Genomic DNA, 17,671 nt, shown 5'->3' on the forward strand with positions numbered 1-17,671 from the left:
ACAAAGTAACTTGGAAGACAGCAACCAGTCTGCCAAAGCTAAGCAAAAGGACTGCTGGACTCTTTCACCTCTGTAAAAGACACAGTAATATCAAGTACAACAGTATGATTCTACATTCATTTGTGGTCATTAAAAAGTTCTTATTAACTAATAACTGTCCTGAACTTACCAGCAGCTTTTGGTTGATCCAAGTTAGAACAGGCTCCTTCTGCTTGTTTCAGGATTTCCTGATCAGAACCTGGTGCTGCATCCTTAAATACATCACAGCTCACATGATCTCCATTGTTCTCTTTTACAATGGCATCTAAACATGTAAACAACTGTGGAAGCTCAAGATTGTTCCACTTCAGATGTCTGTCTTTACACATTCTGATCAGGTCTTTTAATGGCGGGTTTAGTTCATATTTGTCCATGAAAGCTGAACTCTCCTCTCTGGGTGGCGATATCAGAACCAGAGAATGATCAAATGATTCATCACTGAAGCTTTCAAGGACTCTGCAGAGTCTCAGTTTGTGTTCCTCAGTGAAGTCTTCAGGCTGTAGAACCAGCAGGAACACATGAGGTCCAGGATCAGAGAGTCTCACACAGTTTTCTACATGTTTTCTTAGTTTGTGTTCAGAGATGTTGGGATGCAGCAGATCTGGAGTGTTGATGAGAACTATTTCTTTGTTCTTTAACTGTCCTCTGACTCTCACACAGTGGTCTGGTTCTTCCTCGGTGCTGAACAGAGTCTCTCTCAGTATGGAGTTCCCCACTGAACTCCTCTCAGACCAGCTGTTCCCCAGCAGAACAACTCTCAGCTCAGACACTGAAAAGAAATCAATTGATTTAAAAAAATGTTTTTTTTAAAGTGAGTAAGTGCCCAACACCTATCCAAAACTGTAATTCTATGTTATTATTTCACTTTGCACTTTACTGCCTGTATGCACTTCTAGTTAGATGCTAAATTTAATTTAGTTGTCTAAGTGCCTGTACTGTTTAATGACAATAAAGTTGAATCTAATCAATTTAATTTAATTTAATCAATTATGATTATACAGAACATCCATTCTAAGCTGCTACTCTGCTTCACAGGTTGTGAATCATCTGACACTGTAAAAACAGAGAACAGAGATGAATTCACATGTAATCTGCCTCCAGAGTGAGACTGAAGCAACATGAACACTGAAGAACACCATGGTGCCTTTCTGAGAAACATCTGAATATTTTCATCCCAGAATCCATTAATATTATAAAAAAAATATAAACATAAGATATTGTCAGATAAAATAATATAGGTCAGGCCAGTTAAACTCACAGTAAGGTGGCAGCCATTGTATGCTGCTTCTTCGCTTTACAGGTTGTGGGTCATCTGACACTGTAAGAATACAGAACAGTGATAAATTCACATATTATCTGTCTTTTGATCCAGAGTGAGGGTCTGCAGGCTAAACTGAGATTAAAGCATCATTTGGAGACCAAAGAACACCATGGTGCCTTTCTGAGAAACATATGAATATTTTTATCCCAGAATTCATTAATACACATTATAAAATATTAAAATAAGATAAAGCCAAATAAAAAATATTGGGCTCTGCTGATTTGTTTGTTGTCTTCTTATAATCTGCCTTGACTTGCTTCTGTCATCACAATGGGAGAGAGGGTATGAAAATGTATATAGTTTAGTTTATATACTTTATCGAATACATATTTTTATTATTTGTACACAATGATGACGTAGAACGTATGCGCGCGCATTCTGGCAACTGAAGTGGTGTTGTTCTCCAGTCGTTCTGACTGACGAAGAAGCATTTATAAGCATTTACAAACTGTTTTTAGCATCAACGTGTCTGGTTGTTGCATACGGTTGTACGAATTGCTATTCCACTGGTGGACTAAATTTTTATAGGATTTCGACAAGATCACAACCATTTCAGAGCAAGCGGCGGCGTCTGTGGCTGCAGGCGATTAAACGCGTGGACTGTGTAACAGGTTCCTGGTCGGCTGCCAGACCATAGTCGGTCAACACAGGGGAGAAGCCGTCTCCTGGGGCCGAAGTGTAGTCTCACCTACTTCGGGATTAACCCCCTTCACTTTTTGCAGCAGTGCGAACACAAAAACACAGGAGCTCCGGGTTGACTGTGAGCAGGGCTTGAAGGCCTCCGGCACAGTGCCGGAAATCCGGGCCGGGATTTTTTTTGGTGTTTTTTTTTTTTTTATCATGTTTTTAAAAAAAAAAAAAAATTTAAACCAAAAACCCTTAGTTTGTTAGATCTGGATATGACCAGGGAGGGCAGCATTATGGTGGATAGCGTATAGCCTGCCGGAGGAGAAGAAGAAGACTTTAGACCCACGTCATTACTATTTTTTCAAGAAAGTGACTGGAGACAAATCCAGCGACTCCTTCTTACTCTTCTTAACGAGCCGCTAACGAGCCGGAGGCCGGCTCGTTAAGAAGAGCCGCCGTTAGCGGCAGTTAGCTACAGTTAGCTCTGTAGCAATACAGTGTGTATGTGCTGCTGCTGCAGGAGGTGTTCACGTAGCGATCTGTTTGTTTAAGACAAGCACCAGACACTCTGTGTACAGTTAGCAAATACCGTTAATTCACGACCACTATGTTTATGATCAGCGGAGACTCTGTGCATAATCAGCCATGCTGCTTTGTTTATGATCATTGCTGTGCACAGTTAGCGACGGCTACAACCATACTCACCTCCAGAGTCTCTAAATTGCTCTGGGGGCTAACTTGTTGTGGAGACACGCAGAGTGAGCGGATTTTTGAGAGGGTGTGGCCTGAGACTTTCCCGGTGGTAGTCGAAACACGGCTATACGGTCCGTGCGTGCGCTCTCCCACACGTCAACCTTACTGGGGATTTCCACCGGGCGCGGAACGGCTCCGCCGCGGGTTTGCTCCGTCCTCTGCCCGGCGTCAGTTCCCACGGCAGCGTAGCGAGCCAGCCGTATACACGCGAGATAGGGAGAACACGCAGTAATCCTGAATGTACGGGAGACCTCGAGATCCCGTGATAAACTGTGTATAAGGTAAACAACAACAACAAACAGCTTACTTTGCTTCTCTGACGTGGAAGATATGTTGATCTGATCCTTATAGAAAGAATGTGATTATGTCATAAATGATTGTATGCTGTTCCACTTCAACAATCCGACTCTTGTCTCCATGTCTCCGACCCTCTGAGATCCTTTGATTGATTGATTGATTGATTGATTGCTGATCTGGTGCCCGCAGTCAAGACCTAATGTTGATGTGAAGTAGTTTTAGGCTGCATGAACTGTGTATTGTTTTATTTTGAAAGGAGCAAAATTTCTGACAGGATTCTGTATTTGGATCTCGTTAACATTTTCATGTCAATGCGTGAATGTCAGTTTTCCAGTTATGCAGTATTTGTTTTATTGTATTTGTCTCTTTGATTTAACGGAAAAGCCTTGTTTACATTAGTGATTGTCTGTACTATGTAGAATAGAAATCAAATGCAGCTGAAGTTTGATAAGCTGCCGTTAGATTTAGCTGGTAGCCTGCTAAGCTATAATAATAATAATAATACATTTTATTTGTAAAGCACTTTTCATACAGAAATCTCAAAGTGCTACAGAAACCAGAAACAAGAAAGAAAAAAACTCATTAAAATCAGCAGTAGATAAAAGAGACACGGGTAATAAAGTACATTATGCAGAGACAAAATAAAAACATCTAGGGACAACCTAAAAATGCCTCCCTGAACAAAAAAGTTTTAAGCCCTTTTTTAAAGGTGTCCACAGGCTGGGGTTGACGTAGATGTTCAGGGAGGGAGTTCCAGATGTGGGGGGCAGCGGAGCAGAAGGCTCGGTCTCCCATGGTGCGGAGTCGTGTGCGTGGCTGATGGAGGAGGTTTATGCTTTGGGAGCGGAGGTTGCGGGTGGATGAGTGAGGGGTGAGAAGGTCTTTGAGGTATTGTGGGGCGTTGCTGTAGATGCAAAGGTGGGTGATGAGGGCAATCTTGTATTTAATTCTTGAGGTTATGGGAAGCCAGTGTAGGTTCTGTAGAATGGGGGTGATGTGGTCGTATTTGTGGGTTTTCATCAGAGTACGGGCAGCACAGTTCTGAATGAATTGGAGTTTCTGGAGGTGTTTGTTGGGTAAACCGATGAGCAGGCTGTTGCAGTAGTCAAGCCTAGAGGAGATAAGGGCGTGGACGAGTTTTTCTGCGTCAGGGAAAGTGAGGAAGGGGCGGAGTTTGGAGATGTTCTTTATATGGAAAAAGCAGGTTTTGTACAGTTGTTTGATGTGGTTCATTAAGGTAAGTTGTGGGTCCAGCTTCACACCAAGGTTGGTAACTGAGGTAGAGAGGGGTATGGCTTGACCGGAGAAGGAGATGGTGGTTATGGGTGATGACTGGACCTGATGAGGGGTGCCGATTTGTATGGCTTCGGTTTTGGAGCTGTTTAACTGAAGGAAGTTGTGACTCATCTACGCCCTAATCTCCTCCAGGCAGTTGGAGAGGGCTTGAGTAGGTGATGATGAGATGACCGAGGTAGAACGTTGGTTGGGGTTAGTACGAAGGTATAACTGTGTGTCATCGGCATAGCAGTGAAATGAGATTCCGTGTTGGCTGATGACACGACCCAGTGGCAGCATGTACAGTATGAAGAGGATGGGTCCTAGGACAGATCCTTGGGGGACACCACAGGTAACAGGGGCTGTTTGGGACTTGGCAGATCCCAGGCTGACGTACTCCGTCCTGTCACTGAGGTAAGAAGTGAACCAGTCCAGTGTTGAGTGATGGAGACCAATGTCGGTGCGGAGGCGGCTTAGGAGGATGTGGTGATCGACAGTGTCAAAAGCCGCTGAAAGGTCGAGGAGGATGAGCAGGGAGGGGGATCCAGAATCGGCAGAGATGAGAAGGTCATTGGTTACCCTCAACAATGCTGTCTCTGTACTGTGGGCAGTGCGAAAACCAGATTGAAATATTTCAAAGAGTGAATGACGTTGTAGATGTTCCTGTAGCTGTGCGGCAACAGCTTTTTCAAGCACTTTGGATAGGAATGGAAGATGGGAAATGGGCCGGTAGTTGGAGAGAGATTCTGGTTCGAGGCTGGGTTTCTTTAGAAGAGGCTTGATAATGGCAGTTTTGAGTGAGGGCGGGACATGGCCGGAGTTTAACGAATGGTTTATGATTTGTGTGATAAGAGGGCTTATGACAGACAGGTTTGATTTGATGAGTGTTGTAGGGATGGGGTCCAGGGGGGAGGTGGAAGGCTTCATTTTTTTGATGAAACCCTCAACTTCGGACTGAGTGACTGTGGCAAAGGTACTGAAAGGTGCAGGTTGAGGGCAGGCAGATGGCAGAGATGGAGCAGGGGAGCCTGAGAGCTGAGACCGGATGGAATTTATCTTTTCTTTGAAAAATGCAAGAAACCTGTTGCAGTGTTCTGCTGTGGGTTCTGAATGGGTTTGGTTTTTGGGATTAAGGAGATGGTTTATGGTGGAAAAGAGCTGTTTTGAATTTCCTGGACTGTTATTGATGATGTTGGAGTAATAGATGGACCGGGCTTCTTTAAGGGCTGCTGCATAGGCTTTCTGGTGAGTTTTGTAGGCCAGCTTGTGTACCACCAGGCCAGATGATTTGATACGCCTCTCAATGGCACGACCAGCAGCCTTCATCTTGCGCAGTTCATTGGTGAACCAGGGGGCAGTGCGGGAAAAAGACACAGTTCTTGTTTTGAGAGGGGCATGTGTATCCAGGAGGGAGCGAAGAGAATGGTTGTAGTGTTCGATCAATTTGTTGACTGATGGAAGGTTGACTGAGGCCAGCAGTTGGAGGTCAGAGTGCAAGATGGCAGGGTTGATGTTTTTTATATTGCGAAAATGAATATCGCGTTTAGGCTGGGGGAGGTGAGATGGGCAGGAAATGTTCATGGAAATGATGCTGTGATCAGAGACACCCAGGTCATACACTGACAGATTTTTGATGGAAGGAGAGTCCGAGATGACCAGGTCTAAAGTGTGCCCTCTGGTGTGTGTAGGTGCATCAACATGCTGTGTGAGGTTGAGACATGTACATGAAAGAAATCAGCTGCCAGGGGGGAGGAGGGATTGTCAATGTGAATGTTCATATCGCCAAGTATGATGTTATTGGAGGATAGAGAGCAGAGGGAGGTGAGAAGGTCGTGAAACTCTGTGATGAAGGATGGGTGTGGTTTGGGCGGCCGGTAGATCAGTACTGCATTGATCTTGGAAGAGGGTTTAGATTTGAAGGCCAGATATTCAAAAGAAGACACATCAGGCAGAGACAGAGGTGAGAGCTTGAGAGAGTTGCGGTAAATTACCGCCAGACCACCACCTCGGCCAGTGCAGCGAGCTCTCTGCAGGTAACTGTATCCAGGGGGACAGGCTTCATTTAATGAGGAAAAAACTCCCGGTTGGTGCCAGGTCTCAGTGAGGCACATCAGGTCAATATCTTTCTCCAGAATGTGATCATGGACCAGGCTTGATTTATTAGACAGGGACTGTGCATTAAAAAGTTCAGTTTTAATGTGGGACAGATCTGTAGACCTCTGGATGGGACAGAGCAGGCTGGGATCTACACCTCTCCTTCCATCACACACAGCATGGCACAGTCTTGCGATGTTCCCGGCGATATTCCTTACTGCGGGGGCGGCGGTCTGATGGCGTGTCTGCGATGCGACAGGTAGAGCGGCAGACCAGGTGGGTGAGATGGAGCCGGCGTCGGGAGGCTGGATGTAAATAAACTTTCTCCGCGAGCTTTCAGCTTTAAACTGTGCCAGTGTAGCGGGTCCGTTGACCGGAGTAATCAGCGGCTCTGGCTCCGGGAAAACAGGGCGGATCCATCGGCTGCATACGAACCGGGCAGGGAGAGAAGATCCGAGGTGGAACCCAGCCGAGGAAAAGACTCTCAGATGAGCTTTGAGACGGGCAATCACACCGGCGCGTCTCCCACGTCTTCTTGAGCGCTTTCTCCGGGGGAGAGGGCATGACAGGCGGCCTCGGTGTTCGGAGCCGCAGGGTCGGCTGGAACGGGACTTTTGGTCGCGATCCCTCCGGGGAGAGACAGTAGGCAGGCGGCGCAGGTGATCGGGAATGTCCGCCAGAACCGGTGTTTGCTGATCGAAAAGATGGTGATCAGATGGCAACAGCGAGTCTGACCAAGCCCTGAGGTCGAGGAGGGTTTGGCGATCATATGCCAGCAGAGCAGATACAAAACGGAAGGCAAAAAGCAGTAGGAACAGGAAAGCAGACGTAGCAGCAAAGGAGCGAGGCGGACGGCTTGCCATCACGGGCGCCATCTCAGCTACAGACTACCAAACTAAACAAACGTGCTTGTGTTTTATTTGCAGGCGAGGCGTCATTGGACTCTAGTAGTCCTGATTTTGGGCCTTTTGTGTTTATGTACACAAAACAACAAAGCCACTAAAGTCCAATCCAGGCAATCACTAATGTAAACAAGGCTTCCCGTTAAATCAAAGAGTATATAGATAACCTTACCTGATATAAAGTGGGCACTGCAGACGCCAGCATTTTTGATTATGTGCTCATTCCAGTCCACGCGTTTAATCGCCTGCAGCCACAGACGCCACCGGTTGCTCTGCAATGGTCGTGATCTTGTCGGAATCCTATAAAACTGCTATTCCACCGGTGGAATAGCAATTCGTACAACCGTACTCGCAACAACCAGACATGTTGATGCTGGGAACAGTTTGTAAATGCTTATAAATGCTTCTTTGTCAGTCAGAACGACTGGCGAAAAACACCACTTCTGTTGCCAGAATGTGCGCAAAACATTTTGTGATGTCGGCTTAAAAAAAGGGTCTATAGTAACTTCCATTTGATTCGTCATTAAACCTAAAGAGGTTAAGCAAGAAAAGTTAGCAATGTATTAATACACAGCATGGAGTAGCTGGTATTGATGAAGGCTGATGTCCAGCCTGGTGTTGAGGGATGGAAGGATGACCTGAATAACTGGCCTCAGATGAAGTACATATTTAGCTAATACTTTCCTCTGTTGCTAATGTTACACAGTTGCAAAATGTGTTTTACGCACCTAAATAAAGGCTTGTTGAATAAAATCCATAGTACTTAATGAGTGTGTACACTATATTTGCCCTAATACAGCTTTCCACCTACTAACTAAAGCTATTATACAGTACAGGCCAAAAGTTTGGACACACACCTTCTCATTCAATGCGTTTCCTTTATTTTCAAGACTATTTACATTGTAGATTCATCAAAACTATGAATGAACACACATGGAATTATGTACTTAACAAAAAAAGTGTGAAATAACTGAAAACATGTCTTGTATTTTAGATTCCTCAAAGTAACCACCCTTTGCTTACTAGAATATAAGACATGTTTTGAGTTATTTCACACTTTTTTGTTAAGTACATAATTCCACATGTGTTCATTAATAGTTTTGATGAATTTAAATGTCAGTAGTCATGAAAATAAAGGAAACGCATTGAATAAGAAGGTGTGTCAAAACTTTTGTCCTGTACTGTATATACTCTCTTCAAACATATCAGACTTTGACAAAAACAGTAATTTCACCTCTCAGAACAAAGTACTGGCTGGTTTAAAGCGGTCTTGATTAGTTAGTTTTGCTTCTTCCTAACCATTTTAAATCACCAAAGTCACACAAAAACACAAATTAAGTGATTGCTTGTAAACTAACTACTGCTTACAGCAGTTGGGAAAACAGCGATATGGCACTAAATTTGATGAATTTACAGTTTATGAAACCATAAATGAGACGAGAATAAACTCAACACACTGACTCTCTCTCCGTCATTTCCCCTTTTCATTGTCTCCTCTTGAGGAGGAGAAGCACCGCTGCACAGCAGGAGGGATGCACGTGTTGCTGAGGTCTGCTGTTTGAAATGTGACTTTGGAATGTTTTGGAGTCTGCACTGTGATTCTTTTATTTTCTTCAACAGGATTTTTCTCTTTTTTTCTTGCAGCAAATTTGCATTGTAATAATAAATACAAAGGCACATTTATTAGCCAAAGGGGACATAGAACTCTGCACTGTAAAAAATAATCTGTTAAATTTACGGTAAAATACCGGCAGCTGTGGTTGCCAGAATTTCACCGTAAAAATTACAGTGAGTGGGTTTTCTACTGTAAATTTAAATGTAAATATCAGCAAAAACTGTAATTTAGACTGAGTAGTCCCTTTATTTAAAGGTAATTGTGTCCTTGAGACAATATGGTATTTCTCCATTCATTTTACATGATTTTTAAAAATATTTTTACAGTAAAACTGTGTGTTTTTCAAAAGTTTTGTTCTATTCTGTGATTTACAGTAATTAAAAGTGTCTATTATGGTGATATGCAATTTTTTATTTTAGGCCGTATTTCTCATGCAATTTGACAGCATTTTACTGTAATTTCTACAAACACTTTTTACAGTGTGGAAGTCAAAATACTTTTAACACATTGACAACAGAGAGGGTCAAGGTTTGATACACACACAGTGTGTTAAAAGTCTGACTGGACTCACCTGGTGCTGCAGCCATGACGTCACTCTGCTGGAAACTGACGGCTGAGTTTGACAAGATAAAGAGAGGAGCAGAACATGTTCAATTGTCTTATATGTTAACTCATCAGAAAACCACCCAAACAAAAGCTTTTACTGTAAAGCTTCTGTTTGACACAAAAACTGATTTTTCAGAGGAGGTGGGAAATTAACCAGAAACAGAAACATTTGTCAAAACAACATCTTGGTCTTTATCCTTCCAACTTTTCTCTGGTAAAAACTGAAAAATATTATTTGAAAACACTTTAACGATGAGGTATAAATCTCACCTTTTTTTGCTTGTCAAAGTTTGTTTATTGTTGAAGTGAAGGAAACGCCACCATCAAAAACACAGTTAGACAAGATACACGGAGGTGAGATTAATACACTTTTGGAGGTCTTACAAGAGAAATAACTTTCAGGAGTAAGTCGTCGGTTTGGCAGATGTTTGCCTTGTTAACTTCCCCATCTCCATTACAGAGCAGTGCAGAATTCTGCAGACTTTTCTATGGAACAATATGAGACTCAGTCACAGTCCAAAACGAGGCTAGAATCAGTAATGTCAATCCTTTCTTTACAGCAGTCTGCTTTGTTTTGTCCACCCCAACCTAATTTGATTTTACACTGATGGATTTAACATGCTAATGGATACATTTGGTGTTTAAATATGGCCAGAAAGGCCATACAAGGAAATGGCTTCATCCAGACACTCTATCTAAAGGAGAATGGTACGATATAATTTATGATTTTTGTAATGGAAAGAATGACTTTCTCCCTGAAGCTTCAAGTAAATAAGTTTGATGAAATATGGCAGAAATGAAAAGTGTATATCTAGCCTTCTTTTGTTTAAATATTTTCTTATTATGTATAATTATGTATGCAAGTCCAGTGGTAAGTATGACTGCATGCTTACACGTCTATTATTGTATTTTTTTCCTCTTTAAAAATAAAACACCCAATGTTCTCATTTTTGTTGAAATAATACTGTAAAAAGATGAAATAAAGAATAAAAAAATAATGTGATCTTAATCTTCTTGGCATAAAAATGTGTTATATTTTAACTTTGGTGATAAAACTTGCAATAGTAATTTTTTTTTATTGTTTTTTGTTTTATAGCTGCTGTAATGTTTATCAAAAGATGATTTGTCGTCCTTGGACTTCAGACTCTGATGTTGACTGATACGAAGACATTTATTGATGCATTTTATTATTTTGTCAATGGATCAGACACCGTTGGCAAACTTTTTTGATCCTTTTTGATCATTTGAATATACAGCAGTAACACAGAAAAAAACAGCGAGAGCTTGAATATAAAACAATCAGTAGCTGCCACACCTTTAACAAAGACATAAATGGTTGTCAAGTGCTACAGAATGTTCTGGTCGACCCTCTGGCAGTAAATCAAAATGTTTTGCGCCCAGTTAGAGGAGCTTCTATTGGAGCTACACCAGTGAGATTAACGGAGAAGGGCCTATTGCTTTCCTACATACTTTGGATAAGGTCTCAAAAATGTATTAACAAAATCTAAACAACTTGGGACATGACCAGAACACGTGTTATTATGTGGTAGGAGTTTGCCTTTAACAATCACATGCAGACCAACTTTATAGCATTGTGGTTGATCTTTCTACAAACAATTCATTAAAACAGTTCATTGCGTGTCATGACTAACCTGAGGCAGCTGTTGCTGTTATCTTGGATTGTACTGTAGTTCTCCCATCATGGAGCTTTGTAAGAGAGAATATATTCTCTTCAGATTATCACCAGTCCTTAGTCGTCAGCAAACACCTGGAGATTAGTACCATTTTGTACTCATAAATCAATTAGACACATTTGTTTCACTATATTCCAGGTGAGATCCTCTTTGCTTCCAGCGATGAAATTACAATCTCAGTACAGAAGCCAAACTCACCTGAGACAACCTTTCCTTTCAGAGTGGGCGGGACAGGGAACATTACATTTTATCAACAGCTAAGTTAATGTTTAACAACTATTCAAGTTAGAAACCAGGGCCTGAAAATCATGTTACATATACAGTACAGGCCAAAAGTTTGGACACACCTTCTCATTCAATGCGTTTTCTTTATTTTCATGACTATTTACATTGTAGATTCATCAAAACTATGAATGAACACATATGGAATTATGTACTTAACAAAAAAAGGGTGAAATAACTGAAAACATGTCTTGTATTTTAGATTCCTCAAAGTAACCACCCTTTGCTTACTAGAATATAAGACATGTTTTCAGTTATTTCACACTTTTTTGTTAAGTACATAATTCCACATGTGTTCATTAATAGTTCTGATTAATCTACAATGTAAATAGTCATGAAAATAAAGGAAACATATTGAATGAGAAGGTGTGTCCAAACTTTTGGCCTGTACTGTATGCAAGTCCAGTGGTAAGTATGACTGCATGCTTACACGTCTATTATTGTCATTTTTTCCTCTTTAAAAATAAAACAGCCAATGTTCTCATTTTTGTTGAAATAATACTGTAAAAAGATGAAATAAAGAATAAAAAAAATAATGTGATCTTAATCTTCTTGGCATACAAATGTGTTATATTTTAACTTTGGTGATAAAACTTGCAATAGTAATTTTTTTTTATTGTTTTTTGTTTTATAGCTGCTGTAATGTTTATCAAAAGATGATTTGTCGTCCTTGGACTTCAGACTCTGATCCATTGACAGAATAATAAAATGCATCAATAAATGTCTTCGTATCAGTCAACATCAGACACCGTTGGCAAACTTTTTTGATCCTTTTTGATCATTTGAATATACAGCAGTAACACAGAAAAAACTGCGAGAGCTTGAATATAAAACAATCAGTAGCTGCCATACCTTTAACAAAGACATAAATGGTTGTCAAGTGCTACACAATGTTCTGGTCGACCCTCTGGCAGTAAATCAAAATGTTTTTAGCCCAGTTAGAGGAGCTTCTATTGGAGCTACACCAGTGAGATTAATAGAGAAGGGCCTATTGCTTTCCTACATAAAAAAGTAAAAGTCCAAAAAAGTTTGGACACACACCTTCTCATTCAATGCGTTTTTCTTTATTTTCATGACTATTTACATTGTAGATTCTCACTGAAGGCATCAAAACTATGAATGAACACATATGGAATTATGTACTTAACAATGAAATCAGTGAAAAAACTGAAAACATGTCTTGTATTTTAGATTCCTCAAAGTAACCACCCTTTGCTTACTAGAATATAAGACATGTTTTCAGTTATTTCACACTTTTTTGTTAAGTACATAATTCCACATGTGTTCATTAATAGTTTTGATGAATTTACAATGTCAATAGTCATGAAAATAAAGGAAACGCATTGAATGAGAAGGTGTGTCCAAACTTTTGGCCTGTACTGTACTTTGGATAAGGTCTCAAAAATGTATTAACAAAATCTAAACACCTTGGGACATGACCAGAACACGTGTTATTATGTGGTAGGAGTTTGCCTTTAACAATCACATGCAGACCAACTTTATAGCATTGTGGTTGATCTTTCTACAAACAATTCATTAAAACAGTTCATTGCGTGTCATGACTAACCTGAGGCAGCTGTTGCTGTTATCTTGGATTGTACAGTAGTTCTCCCATCATGGAGCTTTGTAAGTTGGTGTGTTCTAAAACTTTTGACCAGTGGTGTTTATGACCTGTTTTATTTTCTAACAAAACGACGACAAGAAGTTGTGTACAGCTTCATGTATTTGACATTTAACACCCCTGTACCAAAAAACAGTTGTACAGTGAGAGTTATTGGTTCTTCTACTTATTCTTCCTCTTCATAGTAGATGTGACACATTTTCATCTAAAATCAAGTACGCTGTTAAAATCCACAGTCCACAATGATGCAAAACAAGTGGGTTTCTCTTTTTATTACTAAATTCCACCTTGGTGACAGAGGGAACAGATCGATTGCAGGTTTATTATATGAATAGCAGGTCAAAGTCTTAGTGGAAACTTTATAACCAACAAAATTAAACATTAAACCTTGATTGTTGGGATGAGAATCTTATCGACTCTCTCCTTGGGATCCAAACTCTTAAGATATAGTGTTACTGTAAAGGGAAACCTGAAATAAGATCTACAACCAGCCTCCACTTTTAGGTCGACTCACTTTAGTTTTACTCTGGTTTTAGATAAACGTGAGAGCAGGAGGGAGCTTGTTGTTGATCATCTGAATGTATTTGCTCTGGCAGCTTTAAACACTCACTCATAGTAACCTGAAGAAGAAGTATCTTAAACCCATAAGAACCCAGACCCAGTTAATCTTATGGAAAATTATAGGGGATCTACCACAGACCAAGTGAACCACATAGAACACAATTATTAAATAAAAAAATACTACCACGGAATGTAAAAGATCTGTGATGTGACATATACGTTACAATATATGTTCATGTATTTATGTTTATAATATTTCTTATTTTAAAATAAAACACCTTTTCTGCTTACAGAAACACAAATTTGCCTTTTTCTTTGCATCTCCACAACATTTATCAAAGTTGTGACATTAATAGTGCTGTTTAACAACAAATTATTAGTTTTTAAGTAACAAAATAATAATAAATCAATAATAAATAAAAACAAATAACAATTTGCCTTTTTGTTTTCATCTACATAACATATACCATAATTGTGACTTTAATAGTGCTGTTAGACCACAAATTCCATTTCAGATTTGTTTTGAAAGTAACAAAATAATAATAAATACATAATAAATACATATAAATAACATTGCCTTATTGGATACTGTAGCTGTAGAACACTGAAAAACTCACTTATGTACATGAGAAAACATACATGAACATTACTAGAACATTTAAAATGTTTGTGACACCCGTGTCACCGTGGGTTCTTATGGGTTATATAAATGTGCTTTTTTAATGATGCAGTGTTTGTTGTTTTAAATGGGCAAACAATAGTCAGTGTGGAGCTGATATTTCTTCTTTTATAAGGACGTTTAAGGAGAAAACTGAATTTGTTAAATGTTTAGATTTAACCCTAACAAAAATAATAGTTAACCTGATTACTTTAGGTTAAATGTTGATTCACCATGTTTAGCTACCAACATGGAGAAAGGCTTCAACTTTGGTGTTAATGGTTTTTTAAAAATACCATTACTCATATTTGTTCATCTAGAAGGGTCTGAGGTCTCATGACTGGTTCTCCTAAATATAAACAACTTGAGACATGACCAGATCATGACAGAAGTTTGCCTGCATTGATCACATGCAGGGACAAGATCTGATATAGATAATCTGTTTTTGGAGCATCTTTATAGCATCAGGATTGATCTACAAACAATCAATTTAAACAGTTAATTGCAGTGGTGGAATGTAACTAAGTACATTTACTCAAGTACTGTACTTAAGTACAATTTTGAGGTACTTGTACTTTACTTGAGCATTTCCATTTTATGTAACTTTTTACTTCTACTCCACTACATTTTTAGGCAAATATTGTACTTTTTACTCTAGGATTTAGCTGCCAGCTTTAGTTACTTTTCAGGTTGAGATTTAACATTATATATATATGATCAATGTAAAGTGATTAGACGTTTTTTTAATTAAATCTTTTAACAGTATATTAAGTAATTAAATGAGCCCAATCTTTACAAAATTAAAACACTGCATACATTAAATCAATAAAAATAATGTAATAATATATTTAGAATATATAAAACAATTATAGTGGGTCCATTCTGCATAACCCGAGTACTTTTACTTTTCATACTTTAAGTAGATTTTGATGCTGATACTTTTCTACTTTTACTTCAGTAAGATTTGGATGCAGAACTTTTACTTGTAGTGGAGTAATTTACCAGGGTGGTATTAGTACTTTTACTTAAGTAAAGGATCTGAATACTTTTTCCATCACTGGTTAATTGCATGTCATGACTAACCTGAGGCAGCTGTTGCTGTTATCTTGGATTGCACAGTAGTTCTCCCATCATGGAGCTTTGCAAGCAAGAAAATATTCTCTTCAGATTATCACCAGTCGCCAGCAAACACCTGGGGATTAGTAACAAACACTTTTTACTTATAAACCAAGAATGTTCTTTGGATTAGACACATTTGTTTGACTTTATATATTTCAGTTGTGTCTACTCACCAGGTGAGATCCTCTTTGCTTCCATCCATTAAATTACAATCTCAGCACTGAAGACAAACTTGGAAAATGTTTAATCTAAACTTGAATTTGAATTAAGGTTCTGTGGGTTGAACAATGTTGAGAAGAATTACTTTTTCTTTTAATGATGGGTCACTGCTGTTATGCAAGAGTTTATTTGTTTTTGTACTAGATCAACTGAAGGAAAGATTTGATCGATTTAAACATACAATATTTTCCTCCAACAGAGTGGAGAATGTGACAGATATAACTGCCTTTATACCAACAAAGCTACCTCCTGCTATTTGCTTCACTCAACAGTAAAAGAAGCCTTTACCAAGTAGTGGTCAGTAGAATAAAGTCTCCCTCTGCTGGTCAGAAAACTTAAAAACAAAACTGTCAGCTGCAGGAATATGATTGGACGTTAGGAGGCCCAGAGAAATGAATGAACCAATGCTTGTGAAGTCGGTTCAAACAGCTGATGCCAAAGAAAAACTTCAGCTTTGCCATTAACTAATATTATACTTAATTTCTGATTAGAGATTATGCTTAGTTATGACTTCACATTTACACATGAAGACATTTGATGATAATGATCATACTGAATCCTTCGATACAGAATTTTCAAGCAAAATACAGTCTTATTTAAAAACAAAACAAAAAAACACTTTGCTGCCACACTGTAAAAAAGGTTTGTAGAAATAACAGTAATACACTGTCAAATACATCAGAAATAGGGCATAAAATGAAAAATTGTATATCACTGTATTAGACGCTTTTAATTACCGTAAATCAAAGAATAGCACAAAAATGTCATGTCATAAACTGGAAGAAACACACAGTTTTGCTGTAAAATATAACATTTTCATGCAAAATGTATGGAGAAATACCCTGATGTGTGAATGAATGACACAATTACCCTAAAAAATAACAGGATTATTCAGACTAAATTACAGTTTTTTTGCTGATATTTACATTTAAATTTAGAATAGAAAATCCACTCACTGTAATTTTTACGGTGAAGTTCTGGCAACCACAGCTGCCGGTATTTTACCGTAAATTAAAAAGATTATTTTTTACAGTGCAGTAGAAAAGGCTCAGTCATTCAGTCTTAGCAGTGAAAAACATGTTCAATCTGTGGTCTGACTGATTTGCTGTCACCTGAATACAGACCTGTAGATGTGTGTCTATGCTCGTCACATTCTGTTTTATCATGAGAGAAATTCACTAAAAGCAGAATTACCTTGCCGCAGTAATAACTGTGCACCTTAGTGTTATTATTTGGACATTAGATTACATAACCATCTCCTAAACCTAATATAATTAGTGTATTTGTACAAACAGTCTTTTGTAATGGAACGACAAATACAGAAAAAGCAGTTCATAAGTTTATATTTTATTCTGTTTAACACAGTGAAGGTTAGTTTTTAACACTGAAGACACAAGATAAAATGTCTCTGGAGTTCTATAAAGACGTCTCTTAGTGTTGAATAAGGCTCGCCACACATAATTCACCAAAACAACAGGTTTCAGTTTTGTTTAAATATTGTTAAAGACATAAAGTTGTAGTGTCATCTGAGGTCATGGGTAACTTGATAGATGCTAAACATTTGATGCTATGACGTGCCATTAATGGTAATAAGAAAATATATTTTTTAAACAATATACAAGGAGAAAAATTGAAAACCAAGAGTTAACCCATTGAAGCCTGGAAAGCGGATACGTTGTTTTGTAGTATTTGTATAAGCTCTCAAATCCTTTTTGAATTTCATTTCTATCTGCTACAGAGGCTGAAAAAATCTATTATTTAGTAGAAGCGTTCACACTTCTGTTGAATTTCCAGAAAAACTTCCGGTTTTATGAGCTTATTTTAAAATCGCCCACAGGTTTTACAGGTGTTTTAGGCCTCAATGGGTTAAGAGATACAAAATACAACATAATACAGCTCTCGTGGATTCTATACATGTAGGGAAAGGCATACATTTCTCTTAAAAAAACATCCCTGACTGAAACTTTGTAGAATACATTTTGAGAAAT

Source organism: Centropristis striata, chromosome 7 (assembly GCF_030273125.1).
Source record: "Centropristis striata isolate RG_2023a ecotype Rhode Island chromosome 7, C.striata_1.0, whole genome shotgun sequence".
Classification (NCBI taxonomy): Eukaryota; Metazoa; Chordata; class Actinopteri; order Perciformes; family Serranidae; genus Centropristis; species Centropristis striata.